Source organism: Notolepis coatsorum, assembly GCF_963971535.1.
Source record: "Notolepis coatsorum genome assembly, chromosome: 8".
In the NCBI taxonomy this organism is placed as follows: domain Eukaryota; kingdom Metazoa; phylum Chordata; class Actinopteri; order Aulopiformes; family Paralepididae; genus Notolepis; species Notolepis coatsorum.
Window position 1 is genome coordinate 118,570,530 of NC_140172.1, and position 17,500 is coordinate 118,588,029.

At 43.4% G+C, this 17,500-nt stretch overlaps 1 protein-coding gene across 1 annotated transcript in view; it reads right to left on the reverse strand.

The window, feature by feature from the left end:
• The window catches only part of tcf7 (transcription factor 7), a 115,527-nt gene that overhangs the window by 46,636 nt on the left and 51,391 nt on the right, over positions 1 to 17,500 (reverse strand). The window lies entirely within an intron of this gene.

Consider the following 17,500-nt stretch of genomic DNA (forward strand, 5'->3'; position numbering starts at 1 on the left):
CTCATGGTGGCGCTATTCTCATAAAACTAAAGACATTAACTAGGGCTGGGCGATATGGCCTCTAAATGTTATCACGATATTTTTTTGCTCCATCACGATACACGATATATATTGCGATATTTTTACATTTCCTCTAAAGCACTTTAAAATGCTTGATTTAACCCTTTGATGGATACAGTCACGCCAATATGATGATTATTGATTATATAAACCTCTGTTGTCAAGCCTCGTCAATATGTGTCTGTGTGAGGGAGAGAGGAAAGTGCTGCGCTAAAGTAAGTCTCATCTCAGCCGCGGCGGCTTAGAAACTGACGTGAGGTTTTGTGCAAAACATCACGATGTCCACGATATGTTTAAAAAGTGTATCGTTAATGAACTGTACCCGATATTTATATAATATCGTCATATTGCCCACCCCTAACATTAACTACTCCTCAGCGGCTCAAATTATGGGCTTATTAGGGGCTCCAAAAGGTGGATTGAGAATTATGGTTAATTCTGTTTCTTCAGATAACCCCCAACACAGACACACACACACACACACACACACACACACACACACACACACACACACACACACACACACACACACACACACACACACACACACACACACAAACAAATGCACATGTACACACGAAAGTGCACAGAAAGAAGGAAAGAAAGAAGGAAAGAAAGAAAGAAAGAAAGAAAGAAAGAAAGAAAGAAAGAAAGAAAGAAAGAAAGAAAGAAAGAAAGAAAGAAAGAAAGAAAGAAAGAAAGAAATAGAAGGTTGTCATTTTAAGCATGTCCTGGAACAAACAGATGTGTTTTGCAGGCGTTCTGAATACAATTTCTCTCTCATTGAATTCAGTGGGGATGGAGAAAGCAGGGGAGGGGTAGAGGGGGTGAGGATGCGGCGGGGGTTGGGTGGGTCGGGCGTGGGGGAGGGAAGCACATTTGATCGATAGGCCTTTGATGATCAAGGGACGCTGCGTGAGAGCTTGTTTTCTTTCATGTTCCTGTTTACAAATGGCTTTCAATAACTTACGTGAAATCCAGTTATTGCTAATGCTCCCAGCATGCTGTTTGACATATGATATGTCAGAGTGGTTAGTGTTGGGAACTAGCTATAGCCCTGACCAGTCCTGGACACCAACCATGCCTGGGCATGCATGTACAGTACCTGTGTGTGTGTGTGTGTGTGTGTGTGTGTGTGTGTGTGTGTGTGTGTGTGTGTGTGTGTGTGTGTGTGTGTGTGTGTGTGTGTGTGTGTGTGTGTGTGTGTGTGTGTGTGTGTGTGTGTGTGTGTGTGTGTGTGTGTGTGTGTGTGTGTGTGTGTGTGTGTGTGTGTGTGTGTGTGTGTGTGTGTGTGTGTGTGTGTGTGTGTGTGTGTGTGTGTGTGTGTGTGTGTATGTATGTATGTATGTATATATATATATAGATATATGTATCAAAGAGCTCTATTATATATGGTGTGTGTGTGTGGTCGTGTGAACATGTGCATGTTCCGAGTTTGCTTGCGTCTTTGAAAGTTTGGCAGACACATGTCCATGTATATATGTATATTTCTGAGAACAGAAAGTGTCTAGAACCCCCCACCCCCCTTCCCCCTCGCTCTGAGTGTGTGTATGTGTGTGTGTGTATGCGTGTGTGCATGTGTGTGTGTGTGTATTTATGTATGTGTGTGTATATGTGTGTTTGTGTATTTATGTATGTGTGTGTATGTGTGTGTGTGTGTGTGTGCATGTGAGTGTGTGCGTGTGTGTGTGTTCTCCTGCATCACCACTACAGAGGACCAGATCTGGTGCAGCTCGCAGACCCCCTGCTGACATACAAAGTGAATGCCTTATCACTTAAAGGCAGCGCTTCCACACGCTCCGCTTCAGATTAAACACACACTCTTTCAACAGCCTCTTCCCTATCCCCACCTGATTACATCAACATCTTACTCTCTCTCCCTCTCTCTCTCTCCTTCTCTCTCTCTCCTTCTCTTCCTCTCCTTCTCTTCCTCTCTCTCTCCCCTCTCTCTCTCTCCTTCCATCTCTCCCTTCGTACTCACATGCATGTGCAGGGGCGAACACACACACTAGGACATGCACATGCACACACACTCATGAATGCATGTGTAATCACATGAGGGCACATGCACTCTCAGACACACACACACACACACACACACACACACACACCTCATGTGTATGCTGCACAGCTTTCGCTGGGACTAAGATCAAACTGTCTTTTAATGTTGAGACACGTGAAAACAAAACGAGCTGCCTCTCAACTAGTGTGTGTGTGTGTGCTGTGTGTGTGTGTGTGTGTGTGTGTGTGTGTTGGCAGGGTGGATGAGGTGGTCTGCATTCAGAACAGCTGGTCCCTGGCTGTATGTATAACGCTACGCCTGGCTAGCTTCATATCACATCCAGGCCCATTAAGACAGAGTGAGATGAACTTAAACATCCCTTGGGCGACGCTACGTTATGTCATTTCATTTTACTTACTCAGAAGCATTTTTATAGTCCCTAAACATCAAATCTGGGCCACTTATTTCTCAAACATCCACCTCCAACTTCTTCTTTCTGCGCGCTGACCTCTTGATTAGAACATTGAATCAGTTATTTCCACTCCAAAGTCGCATTGGATTCAACATGGCACCACCCAGAAAGCTGACACAGACTCTGTTTCAACAACTTCGGGGCGAGTGTTTTGCTTTAATGTTTAGGAGTTAGGTAATATAGAATGCTTCTGAGTAGGTACAAATTAGATTATGTGTCGTTTGTAGGGATGCACCGATCCGATATTGATATCGGATATCTGCCCCGATATGACTAAAATAGCTGGATCGGGTATCGGTAAAAAAAAAATATATATATATCGGATTTTATTTTTATAAATCTTTTTATAATAATATAATATAATAAGAAATAAAATAAGAAATAACAATTGAGTACATTTATATCTGTGTTAATTTGTTAGGAAACGAATGTTTTAAGTCAAGCCTGATGTTGCCTTGCACAAAATAATGATCCCAGTCTCTTCCACACAGTGAGGCATACAGTTTATTAATTGAACAGTGGGTATCGGATCGGTACTCTGTATCGGCCGATACCCAAAGCTCAGGTATCGGTATAGGTATCAGGACTGAAAAAGTCGGATCGGTGCATCCCTAGTCATTTCCCCGGTGATATGCAGCTAATGTAACTAATGTAACGTAGCATTACATATACAGCCAGCTAAGGCTGTCCCCGAAGCCTGTTTTTGGGATTCGAACTTCGTCAGGGTTTTTCCGAACAGACGTTCGAACCGTAGTTTCTAATAATAAAAAGAAAAGTTAAAAAGAAATAATTCTTTTTTTTGAAATTATTATAATTTTTTTTTATAAATATCCTCAAACTAAATCCTCAATTTGAATAAAGTGATTAATCTGATTAAATTAGTATTTTCTTTTTTTATTAAATCAACTTTCCAGCCCAACTAAATCAATTAAATCAACTTGAATATAACTCACCAGTTTTAGTACTATAATATTAGTGGAGCCTAATCTTTATCTGCAACTGTGAAGGAAAAACCCCATTGGTTTAAACAGAATGAATTAATTTTTTAATTTTTTTTAAGATTTTTGTATTTTTTTTATAAAAAATTCGAATGTTGATTTAGAATTTGAATGCCAACGTAACGAACGAAGTTTAGAACGTTTGAACGTTTGGGCTCAGCCCTACAGCCAGCACCAGCAGCACTCAGAATAACCCTGCATGTCACTGTCCCACTCGTCTCTGTGGCACTTTTCAATACAAAACAAAACATTTGTAGCAGAATTCTGCAGAGAGTCTAATACAAATTGTGTGAAATACAGATATATATTTTTTGTAAGTCATTATTTTATCTTGTAAAGTATGTGACCGTCACTTATGCATGTTCATTAGCATAAAGACAGCATGGTAGTGTCAATAAAAACCACATTAAGTGCGCTGTCGGAACGTTCTCTGAGAGTTCTTTAAAGATCGAACTCGCAAAACCACATTCCACTTCATACGGACGACGTTAGGAATTCTTACATTTTCCCTTTACGAGTGCTATTCCTTCAGGCCTTATTCCTGAGGTTAAGTACCAGGCACACATTCTAAAAGGTTAATCAGGCCCGGACCCGGGGGGAGGGACGACGTAAATAACAGCCGCTCTCAGACGGAGGCAGCGCTGGAGACAGAGATGGAAGGACAGGCTGATAAGGGAAGCAAATATTCCTCGCTTCACAGAACTAAGAGGGAACATAACGAGCCCCCTGACCTCGGCGTGACCTCTGCGTGACCTTGGTGTGACCTTGATGTGGCAGAGATCGCCGGTTGCTCTCGTAGTGGTGGGGCCTCTCCCCTTAATGCATCACGTTTGGCAGCGTCGATGACACGACGGACTACCGATCGTCTGCCTGTTCATCGATTCCTCATCGTCTCCAAACACTAATTCCCAACGACGTCTCGGGAGTCTAGTCCGTCTTTCTGCAACACCATTGTTTTGTTGATAGTAACGCCAGCACACTTTAGAAGCAACACATCAACTAATTAGAGGTATCCAATTAGAGTTTCCTTGTGAACAGCTTGCATGTTGTTTATTATTCACATTTCCACCCAAATAGACAAGAGCTTTTAGATGTGAAGCAACTCTATACGCAATTCTTCTGGGCGCCCCTTTTCTCCCACTGCACGCTATCGCGGTGATTTCAGCAACTAGTGGTCAAGAACTCCATTGGATCCATAAAATCTTTTATGGAATGGGTTTCAAATACCATGTATGTAACAAGGAGGATGATTCTGTCCATACAGATGTATGATGTACTTGCTTTGGGAATATCCACACAGAAGCTCTAGCATCTTTGTCTCGAAGTTCAGCAAATAACTTCACCCATTCACTCACACATTCACACACTGACGGCGGAGGCAACTGCGCAAAGGCGCCACCCTGCTCGCCGGGAGCAGTTAGGGGGTTAAAGGTGATGTAAGTGGTATTCTTTTTTGTTAAAATAAGTGTTAAATAGCTTTACATTCTGACAACCATCACTGATTGGTTTGGTCAGTAACATGGGTGGAGACCCAGTCCCTCTACTCTGCAGTAAACAGAAAATAGTATTTTACATAAAGTGGGATGATGGGATACCAGAAAATGTATAATCTGTTTACTGCAGAGCGGAGGAACTGGGAGACCCATATTACTGACCACGCACTCTATAACGACGATGGCTGTAGGAATGTAGATTATTTTAACATGTTACCGGTATTCAACTTATTCAAACAAAGAAAATACCACTTACAGCACATTTAAGTGTCCTGCTCAAAGACACTTCCGACATGCCACCGCCAGGAGCCGGGAATAGAACCGGTAACCTTCAGATCACCGGATGACCGCTCCACCTCCTGAGCCACTGAGTAGATGTGCAACTACACCGGTGGGAAGCGGGAGGGGCCAAATAAGATGAACCGCCTTCAATTGGCCAGAACTTGAAGCCACTGTGACATCACCATTAGAATGCCCACTTCTCAAAATTCTAATCTCACATAAGATCGTACACCTGTACAAACACACACACACACACACACACACACACACACACACACACACATACACACACACACCTATACACACACACACCTATACACACACACACACACACACACACACACACACACACACACACACACACACACCTGTACATACAAACACACACACACACACACACACACACACACACACACACACACACACACACACACACACACACACACACACACCTATACACACAAACACATACACACACCTATACATGCACACAAACACACACACCTATACATACACACACACACTTGTACACACAAACACACATCTGCGCGGGGCTGCCAACGAGCCCCTCAGAAGGAGCGTCGGAGGTTCTGTTCGGCGTCCTGGAGGTTGATGTAACTGCAGCATTACAGCCGCAGAGAGACGCACATTGATGTTCCCTCTCCTCCTACAGTCGGGGTAATTAGCTGGCCTTGAAGTGGCTTTCTGCGCGCCTTCCTTTTTTACACAAACACTCAGGGCGGCTGACTGAGAGAGAGAGAGAGTTTAACCTATAATTATCAACCTCTCTCTATTTAAAAAAAAAAGAGAGAGAAAGAAAGAGAGAAAGAAAGAAAAAACCCACACACAACTTCCACATAATTACCTTTCTATGAGTTTGGAGCTCAAACGGACGTGTGTGTACATGCATATGTTGGACACACACACACGCGGGGTTAGTGGGAGCAGATAAGACGCGTGTGTCTGCATGCGGGCACGCACGCACACGCATGCACAGCACACACACGCAAACAAACAAACACACAGACACACACAGCAACAACACGGCAGAGGTATACAAACTCCACACTTCAATGTCTACCTTGAATCTAAATCTTCTGTTTGCAATTACATCAAAGACATAATTACTTCAAAGACGATTACTTCAAAATTCCAATTAGATTATCAGCACCTTTCTAAAGTGCATCAGACAACGTAACGTGGCCCCAGTCCCTCTGTAGTCTAATTCCACTTAAAAGGCCCTTCCATCTATTAGCATATTGCTGCCTTTTATCTCCAGTGTGTTTGAACAGGACTCTGAATAAAAGACTTAAAGTTGTCTCAGACATCACTTTCCCTGTCTTCCACCTTGACCCTAGAGGACACGCACGCACGCACGCACGCACACACACACACACACACACACACACACGCACACACACACACACACGCACACACACACACACACACTCATGCACACACAGACACAGGCACGTCATTACACACACACAAACACACGTGCACCCATGCACACACAGACACAGGCACGTCATTACACACACACACACAAACACACGTGCACCCATGCACACACACAGACACAGGCACACACCTTGATTTACAGTACCTTATGCTGAACCACCCCTTCTAATAGATTCTTTAGTGTTCAGAAATTAAGGGCTCTTTTCTTTCAGAGGGCTTTGAGTATAATGTCTTTAATCTCCCATTTCACACAGATGGAACATTAAACACTCTCTCTCTCTCTCTCTCTCTCTCTCTCTACCCCTCTCTCTCCCTCTCTCTCTACCTCTCCCTCTGGTCCAGCAGAACTAAAGAGGGACAATCGTCAGGAATGAATGGCAAAAATTACCTTCCTGTCCCCCAGGGCCTTTCAAGTCCCTGCTATTAAAGAGTCTTTGGTCTCTTACAGGAAGATCAAGACACGCCCTCTGTGGCCGTCCGGTTTGTTCCGGTTTGCGTCGCCAAAATGAATCGCGATCGAGCAACCTGGTGAACGAACCATCATCAAAGGCCAATATGAAAACAAACCCATTGATAAGATACATCTCTCATTTCCACTTTGTAGATCGACCGTAACCGCGGGAATTAACCAATTAACCCCCACCGTAGACCTGCTTATAATGTGTGTCGGGTTCCCTATCTGTGTGGATTGGATCAATCGGATGGGATTGACCTCTGGCTGGATGTAATTGACCTCTGGATGGATGGGATTGACCTCTGGATGGATGGGATTGACCTCTGGCTGGATGGGATTGACCTCTGGATGGATGGGATTGACCTCTGGATGGATGGGATTGACCTCTGGCTGGATGGGATTGACCTCTGGATGGATGGGATTGACCTCTAGCTGGATGGGATTGACCTCTGGATGGATGGGATTGACCTTTGGATAGATGGGATTGACCTCTGGCTGGATGGGATTGACCACTGGATGGATCATGGGATTGACCTCTGGATACGTTCCCCGTCGACAAGCGGCTTCACCCGTTTTCCCTCAGACCGTTTCATCTTCAGGCGGGCTGCCGTCGGGCGGGCGTCTTTTTTACAGTGCTGCTGACGCTGCGAGTTTGATAGCATTCAAAACAAAACAAAAACATCAGGACATGCCAAAAAGCACTACTGCGACTCGTTCACAAGATCCAGTAATAAAAGATACATTTACAACATTTCTGTTGAGATATATCTCTCGTACCGGTATATCAACTCATGTTTCTTCCAACATGGAGGACAGATGGGCCATTCTAAACATTCTGTGCAAGGCCTCTATTAGGAGCTCCTTACGTCTCTTATTATCCCCATTCCGATGTTTGCTGGCATGAAATAGTTGATATCATCACGAAACCCTCGCAGTGTCTGCTTTCATTTAGAATTGAGGGGATTGAGATCAAAGCAGGGCAACCCATCCCACTGGCACTGCACATCGCCATGACGGCAATGAAGCAGAAATTACATTTGCAGCGACAACGTAGTGAAGATGTATGGAGGGTTGAATGAAAATGAAAGATTCCTAAAGCCTTTGTTATTTATTCATTTTTTTTTATTTATGTTTTTTCTCTCCGCATTTGTCATGTTTATCTGTCCCCCCCCCCCCCCCCCCCCCCCTCCCCCGCGCTCCCACTGTATACACGTAATTATATGCGAACCAAAAAGAAGAATAGAATAAAAACGTCACAGAAACAAAACAACAACTTTTGGGAGTTTCTGCTTTCATTTAAAATTGAAGGGGCACACAGGGGCGATCAAAGTCTGCCCATCCAGTAGCACAACGACCGTCATTACCACCAGGCAGGGATGACTTTCATGAGTCCCCAGCAACTGTGTAGTGGAGATGTATGAAAGACAAGAAGGTGTCGGCCAATAGTTAAACACAGATCCCCTCACCGCTAAGCACTGCCAGGAGCACCAACACACACACACACACACACACACACACACACACACACACACACACACACACACACACACACGTACACGTACACACACACACTTATGCCCACACATACACACACACACACACACACACACACAGATAAATGGGAATTTGGGTTTGTGGGTGAACGTTGGGAAAGGGGCCCAGAATAAGAGTTGTGAAACGTCCCACACCTGCGCAGGGAGAGAGAGGGGAGAGAGAGAGAGAAGGAGAGAGAGAGAGAGAGAGAAAGAAGAGAGTGTGAGAGAAAAATTGTGTGAGAGAGGGAGAGAGAGAAAGAAGAGTGATAGAGAGAGAGAGATAATAATAACTTTAGAGATAGAGAGATAAAGAGAGGAGAAATGGATGAATGAGAGTGAAAGACATAGAAAAGAGAGAGGGGGGGGGGGGGGGGGAGAAAGGGCTGAATAATGAGAGAGAAAGAGAGAGGAGAGAGAGTGAGAGAGATGACGGGTGACGGCTGGTGGGCAGCATTACACTAGATTCATATTAGATCATTAGACTGGGTCTGACTAATACTGTACGTCTAATACACGCAATACATGTCTAATACACGTCTAATACACGTAATACATGTCTAATACACGCAATACACGTCTAATACACATAATAGTTCTTCTGACTCAGAAGAAGCTTCTATCCCCAGGCCATCAGGCTGCTCAACGAACAATGAACACTACACAACAACCATCAAACGCACATAGCACACACATCCACACGCACACACTCACTTTAAACAAACACACTGTAGCACCCACTCCCCACACTTTATATTTATTGATAAAGGATTTGCACTACAACTCGTACACCTTACTGTAAATTGTACCTAAATTGTACCTCATCCCATTTCTGCTTTGCACTATATAGTATTGTATATTAGTACACTGCATAGTATATTGTATATTATATGGTAACTCAGTTACGTCTATTCTGCATCGAACATTGTACATATGTCTATACTGAACACTGTGACATTATTTTCTACTTCTAATTTACATGCTATACTATGTTATTTGATACTTATCTTGTCTAGCACAGTCTCTGGAGCGTAACAGTAAGAAGCATTTTGTATAAAAGTATTCTGTACTTCTGTATGACAACTATTAAAGAAACTTGAACTTAATACATGTCTAATACACGCAATACATGTCTAATACACGTAATACATGTCTAACACACGTAATACATGTCTAATACACGCAATACACGTCTAATACACGTAATACATGTCTAATACACGTCTAATACACGTAATACATGTCTAATATAGGTAATACACATCTAATACACGTAATACGCGTAATACACGACTAATTCACACATAAGCGACACGGTCAAACTCAAGTAGTACACAGTCAGAGAAGAAGCACAGTGATGAAGTGTGAAGGGTGGATCACGCAGCTCTGGGGGCAGCAGATCACTTTGAGACAGCTTGGTATGACTAAGTGTAAGTATCTGTGATCCCCTTAAAAAATGCTTAGCAGAGAAAGGTTTCTGTTATCTTGTCAGAAGAGACAAAACACCTCATGTTATGAATTTATAAGAACGAAGACGTCTGATTTGAAAGCCAAGCTCTTTCCTTATGCAACATTCCACTGTATTTATATTCTAATTCAGTGTATACTCTACTACATCCTGCACAATTGTACAGCCCTGTCCTATATTATATTGTACTTTTATTTTAATCTAGTTTATATATTCCATTTTATTTTATTCTACCTTAATTGTCTGTGAATGTTGCACCAAACGGTCAAAACGAATTCCTTGTATATGCAAACTTACTTGGCAAGAAAGACCTTTCTGATTCTGATTCTGATGTAAACAATTTTGCTCACCGGTATGTATCAAAAACTTTATTTGAATGTGGTGTGGTGCTCAAAGATTTTATCTACCTGAGGTACATTGGCTTGCCAAAATAAATAATACCAACATTGGCATCTTCTCTATTGATTGAACGTGGCAAGGTTTCGTCACCGACCCATCTTGCACTCGGGAATCGTATATAATCAACGCAATGAAATATGATTGTGGATTTTAAAATGATCCCACATCTAACCCCTCGAATCCCTCATACAGTGTCCTGTTATTCTTCAACCGTGGAGGACCAACAGGGAAGGCTGATATCACCGCCACCCTCCATCGGCCAATATCTTCTGTTAACCCGACCGTGGATGAGAGAGTTCTGTTCTGTCTCTGGGAGCTCAGCGTGGCTGCGGTTCAATCCAACGTGACCATAATGACATATAAAGAAAGAATATTATCGCAAAGCGCGGCAACGGTGTACAACTAATTGATATATTATTAATTGGATGATTAACTACATGTTATGTTATAATAATATTATATGTATGATATACCGGTACCATATCAAAAAGCACCAGCAGCACCACCACCACCAGCAGCACCTCCTCCCGTGCTCCTCCTGATAATTACAACCTCTCCCAAGAAGAAGCCAAAGGGCCCAGTGAGTAGGACGTCCCAATCTGGAAGTCATTCTCAGAGTCAGGAGCCCAAAATGAGCGCCTGTTAGTTGGAGGTTTTGGGCGACATCAAAGCTGAGGCAACCATAACAACGCAGCTATGTTTAAAAAGACCCCAAATACCCCCCCGCCCCATACACACCCACTCCCCAATCACTCACTCACACACACACACACACACACACACACACACACACATACACACACACACCCACCCACACACACTCCCCAATCAATCAATCACTCACTCACACACACACACACACACACACACACACACACACACACACACGTTACACACACACACACACACACACACACACACGAGTGTATGCATACAAGTGAACACACACAAACCCAAAAAGACACACCCAATTCCATGAGTGTGCTTGCATGCATGGATACACACAAACACACACACACATTTCCATATAAGCATGTACACACACACACACACACACACACACACACACACACACACACACACACACACACACAAACACACACACACCTCCGTCCACACCAATGGAACATCTGGGATGCTGTGACCATGATGAATCAGAAACCACTAAGGCTACAACTGTGTGTGTGTGTGTGTGTATGTGTGTGTGACGTGTGCGTGTGTGTCTCCGTGTGTGTGTGTGTCCACATGTGTGTCTGTCTGTATGCATGTCTGTGTGTGTGTGCATGAGTATGTGTCTGTATGTCTGTGTGTGTATGTGTGTTTGTATGTCTGTTTGTGCATGTGTGTGTGTGCGTGCGTGTGTAATATATTTCTCCGTGTGTGAGTGCTTATGTGTGTGTCCACATGTGCGCCTGTCTGTATGCAGGCCCGTGTGTATATGCATGTGTGTGTGTATATGCATGTGTGTTTGTATGTGCATGTGTATGCACATGTGTGCATGACTGTGCATACCAACAAATAAACCATAAAATCGATCTTAATGCCCTTTGATGCCTCCAGTGGTTCTCAAGAGACACCTGACAAATCTGATGTCCAATCTGATCTCCATCTAAACACCAACATGAGCATGAAGGAAAGAGCAGCTCTCTTCAAGGCTGTTGTTGTTGTTGTTGTTGTTGTTGTTGTTGTTGTTGTTGTTGTTGTTGTTGTTGTTGTTATTGTTGTTGTTAGCATTAGTATTATTGTCTGAGAATTACAGACAAGATTAGTGGTCGGGACGATATTGGCATTTTATTAAAAAAAAAGGACAAAAAGTGTCATAGATGTTACGTAAGTGGCGGTAGAACTGGTCTTACACAAAGTGCCATGCCTGTGAGCCGCCACTAGGGGCAGAGTGGCTAAGAAGCCAGTGAGTGAACACACGGGTGAGTGAGTCAGTGGCATTATAACATGGTTATAGAGGTGCTTCGCATCTCTTTAGTTTTTTTTGGTTGGTCATTTTGCCATAATACAGTATCTGAGGCAGAATTCCTCTTCTCTTGCAGACACTGTAAACAACAACAACAGAGAAACGTTTGAGGAAAATGTATTTATGTATTCATCCTTTTATTTAGCCAGCAAGGTCCCATTGAGATACAATATCTGGTCCTGGGCAAGACGGCAGCATGAGCAGTTTCACATAAAAAAGAAATGGATTCCACAGAATAGAACACATACTGTACACAGGGGAAAGAGAGGCATACAGGCCAGAGACGACACACAGTCCACCTCAAGAAGCAGCAACATTTGGCCTCCGGGGGCCGTTTGTAAAATACGTTTTAAAAAGTCATTCAAAGGAGGGAGTGCTTCTAAGATAATGGTATTTCGCAGCTCATTCCATACCCAGGGTGCGTAAACGGAGACAGCAGTTTCACCAAGCTCGCTGTGCGCCCTGGGGACATTTAAAATAATCAGATTAGTCGATCTAGTGCTATAGTTGCTGGTATAATAACATAAAGGTCTGGAGATATAAGTCAATATATGATGATAGATGATGATATATGATATATGATATGATATATATATATATGATATAAGTAGGTCAATGTCCTTGACAATAAATATCTACATGTGTATTCTTCTCCTCTGGTATAGAGAGGACCATAAGGTGGCATGGCGGGTGCGTGAGCCCTGCACTTTGAGTCCAGTAAGTAGGCATGAAGTTGCAGGCATGTAAATCACGTCACCGTAATCTAATATAGATAGAAATGAGCTCTGTGCAATTTTCGGTCCTGGCTTCAAATGGAAAGCATTTCTTTCTTTATGGAAAATAAATCTTTTTCAATAGATTAAAATAAATGTACCTCACATGTTCGCGTTTTAGTCATATATTATGGTGATCTTCGTGGGTTTATGTGGTGTTTGGGATGCATTTCCAGATAGACTAGGAGTCTACAGCTTGGTGGTGAATCAGCACGATAGAGTTACCGAATATCTTCAGTAATGTGGTACAAAAGAATAAAAGACATAACGCGAGACGTACATTTTGTTATTAAATCACATCAATTAAAAAGAATGAATTTGGACCCACAAATATTACATGGAAATGCTTTCATTGTGTACAGTCTGTTACCAGCTGCGTTGTGTGCCAATGCGTTTCTGCACCATTATCACAAAACAAATTCACTCATTGGTGGTGCCTTAAAAAAACAAAACTAAAAAAGATCTCTATGTGTAGAGCATTGTGTGTGAAAGTAAACCTCTCTAAACGATCGCGGGGAGGGATTATCTTACTATCCTCCGTATGACCCTGGGGTCACGGAAGTGGCGGGTAGGAGCGGAGAAAGAAGTAGTCAGACCCAGTCATTAGGCTGGCAGAGATGAGTTATGACACTCACTAATGAGCTGACAGTCATTCATCCAGACAGGCAGGCAGGCAGACAGACAGACAGGCAGGCAGGCAGGCAGACAGACAGACAGACAGACAGGCAGGCAGGCAGACAGACAGACAGACAGACAGACAGACAGACAGACAGACAGACAGACAGACAGACAGACAGACAGACAGGCAGGCAGGCAGACAGGATTGGAAGACAGACAGACAGACAGACAGACAGACAGACAGACAATGTGACTCCACTGAAGACTACTGAAACACATCTTTAACAATTGTTCCCTCGCAAACCTAATTAACGGGTCCACTTGTTTATTCCGTTGAAACATGTCAGAGTTAACTTGTTTATGCATTATTTTAAGAAATCACCACAGTGTTCCCCTGAAAGAAAATTCAACAGCGGTGCTGTGCTGCGCGCACTCGGCCGGAATCCATATTTGTGCGTGCGCACGTGCCGCCCGAATCCATATTAGCGCACGCTGCCGGAGAAATAACTTAAAACTACCTTAGAATTGTTCGAGATAGGTTATTCATGTTCATGTTCATGGAGTCATGTGCGTGTGAATTTGCTAGGATGTTTTTGGTGTGTCCGCTGACACTAGATGTGCTCTGGAGGACCAGGTAGCTGCATGTTTGTACACGGCAACAAAAAAATCTTATCAAGTGAAAATATCTTGTATTTGGTACAATAAGTCCAATATTGAGTAGAATTATCTTGAATTATCTTATTCCACAGATAATTTTGCTTATTCTTTTCTTGATTTTGGTCAATTTAATCTTGTTTTAAGAAAATTCGAATCTTGTTTTCTTAAAACAACACACACACACACACACACACACACACGTGAAATATAGTTCAAAATATAGCCCCAGTCAGGCCACTGTTGGGGTCTGTTGTGTTCAAGGCACTTAAACATATAGCAGGTCAGGCTACCGGCCCAATGGTCAGTCCAGGCCTGATGAGAGGTCTGCCAACTCCATCGCAACTAGAAACACTGACCTGACTGAAAAGAAATACAAATCTTTTTGGGGGAGCATCCAGTAGGGGTGGGAATCACCAGAGGCCTCATGATACGATACTATCACGATACTTGAGTCACGATACGATAGTATTGCGATACTAAATATATTGCGATATGCTGAGTATTGCGATAGTAATATTGCGATATATTTGCGATTTATTACCTTTTTTCAACTGCAAAGTAAAACTTTGTCAACATGTTTTATCTAATAAAATAAAGTTCAGTCTGTTCATCTCACTTCAATAATTTTTATTGCAGAATATTTTCTCAAGCAGACAGATGTCAACACTGTAATCTGTGTTGCATGTACCTGACAAACTGAACTGTTTGTATTACAGTCATATTCCAACTTAACTGAATGCACACAGTGTGTGTGTGTGGACTACTGTACTATTACAGGTATTGAAATGAACAATGCAACTTCCTTATACAAAAAAAATAAAACACAAAAAGAAAATAATAATTTAATAAATAATTAAATATCGATACTTGGCATCCCTGTATCTCAATACAGTATCGCCACGCAAAGTATCGCGATACTACTACGTATCGATTTCCCCCCCACCCCTAGCATCCAGGCCACTTAGCAGGCCAGGCCCCCGGGGAAAGTCCCGGTGCTGCCGACGGCCAGTCCGGCCCTGTGTTCACAAGCAGCATGTGACCGGGGAGGAAATGAGCCGACCACAGAGGACATCAATCCTGTTAAGAACGCACACTTCCTCCCTGCTCGAGGTTTTATTGAAACAATGCCCGGCGTCGCCGTGGTCATCCTCGTCTGTCTGGTGGATCCAGTTCACAGACACCAGCAGGTCCGTCCCATGGCTCGATAACAGCTGTCAGAGGCACTGAAACAGGCCTCCTCGGCCCGGGACTAAGAGCATGCGTGTGTTTATTCTGGTATGAAATGTCAAACTTCCACAACTGTGTTTGTCTGACATGGTTTTGTGGGTGTCTGGGGGTCAGGAAGGGAGGAGGTTTCACCCCCGGCCACAAGACGTGTGGATGGCACAAAAAAGATTGTGTGGATGGCAAAAAAAAATATTTTTAAGAAATATCTTTTTAAATGTATAAAACACCATGGTGACTATAAGGTGATTCCCCTCCTATCTACTGTATGAGATGGAAATCCCAGACCTTTCCGAGATGTATCTTTCTAAATAATACATTTACATTTAGCTTGTATATGAGAAAATTATTCTGTATTACACTGATCTTAACTACATTTCGATTTGACTGAATCTCAAGTACAGGTGCAACAGCGGAATACATTTCAAATCGATGCACTGCAACCACCGCAAGTGAAGTGTGCGTGCAAGAAAAGAAAAAATACCCAGATAGAAGTGTGACCACAGTGAGTGTGTGGTTTCCCCGTGCAAGTCCCTGGTGTCAGCAGGTTGTGTGGTCGAGGCCCCTGTGCTGAGCTGTCTATTTATCTCAGCCCTCTCTGCCAGTCATTCTGAAACAGCTTTCAATCACCACATCGGCGTAAACCCAGATGCTGTACCTAAATGGGAAATGCCAAAGTAAAAAAAACTTCCCTTCAAGAAGATGTGGTGATGCCAGCTTTGCACATTTTATTACACAAAGATGGCCAACGATTACCCTGAATGGCGACCCCGTTCTTGAGAGGGAACATCTAATTCAGACGAGACGAGAGGGCCTGAGGGGTGGAGGGAGAGAGGGGGGGAGGGAGGGGGGGAGGGAGCGAAGGAGGAGAGGAGAAAGAGGAGAGAAGAGAGGGAAGAGGAGAGAGGACCGGGAAGGAAAGAAAGATGAGAGGGAGAAGAGAGGGGAGAGGAGAAAATGAGAGAGAAGGGGAGAAGAGAGGAAAAAGGGAGAGGAGAGAGAAGGAGAGAGAGGAGATAAGAGGGGAGACAGAGAGAGTGAGAGAGAGAGAGAGAAGGGGGAGATGGGAGAGAGAGAAGGAGAGAGGGGAGGGGAGAGAGGGCTGCATGGAGGACAAGAGAGAACAGAGAAGACAGAAAATAAATCTAGACAAATCCCTTTTACGAACTTGATGGCTCCTCCACAATCCTCCCTGAGCTTTTTAGTAACCAGAGAAGAGATCACATGTACTACTAGTTCTGCTAGATGGAGAAGTACAGTATGTAGTTGTGTGTACCGCATGCGTCTGCGTGCAATCCGTGCATGTACAATAAGTGTTGTATGTATGTGTGTGTGTGTGTGTGTGTGTGTGTGTGTGTGTGTGTGTGTGTGTGTGTGTGTGTGTGTGTGTGTGTGTGTGTGTGTGTTGTTGACTCTTGACCCTGTCTCTAGGGACAGCTATTAGAAGGACGTGTTCTCTTTAGTGGAAGGGGAGAGCTCAGTTGTCTCTAGTGGAAGGGGAGAGCTCAGTTGTCTCTAGTGGAAGGGGAGAGCTCAGTTGTCTCTAGTGGAAGGGGAGAGCTCAGTTGTCTCTAGTGGAAGGGGAGAGCTCAGTTGTCTCTAGTGGAAGGGGAGAGCTCAGTTGTGTTCTCTTTAGTG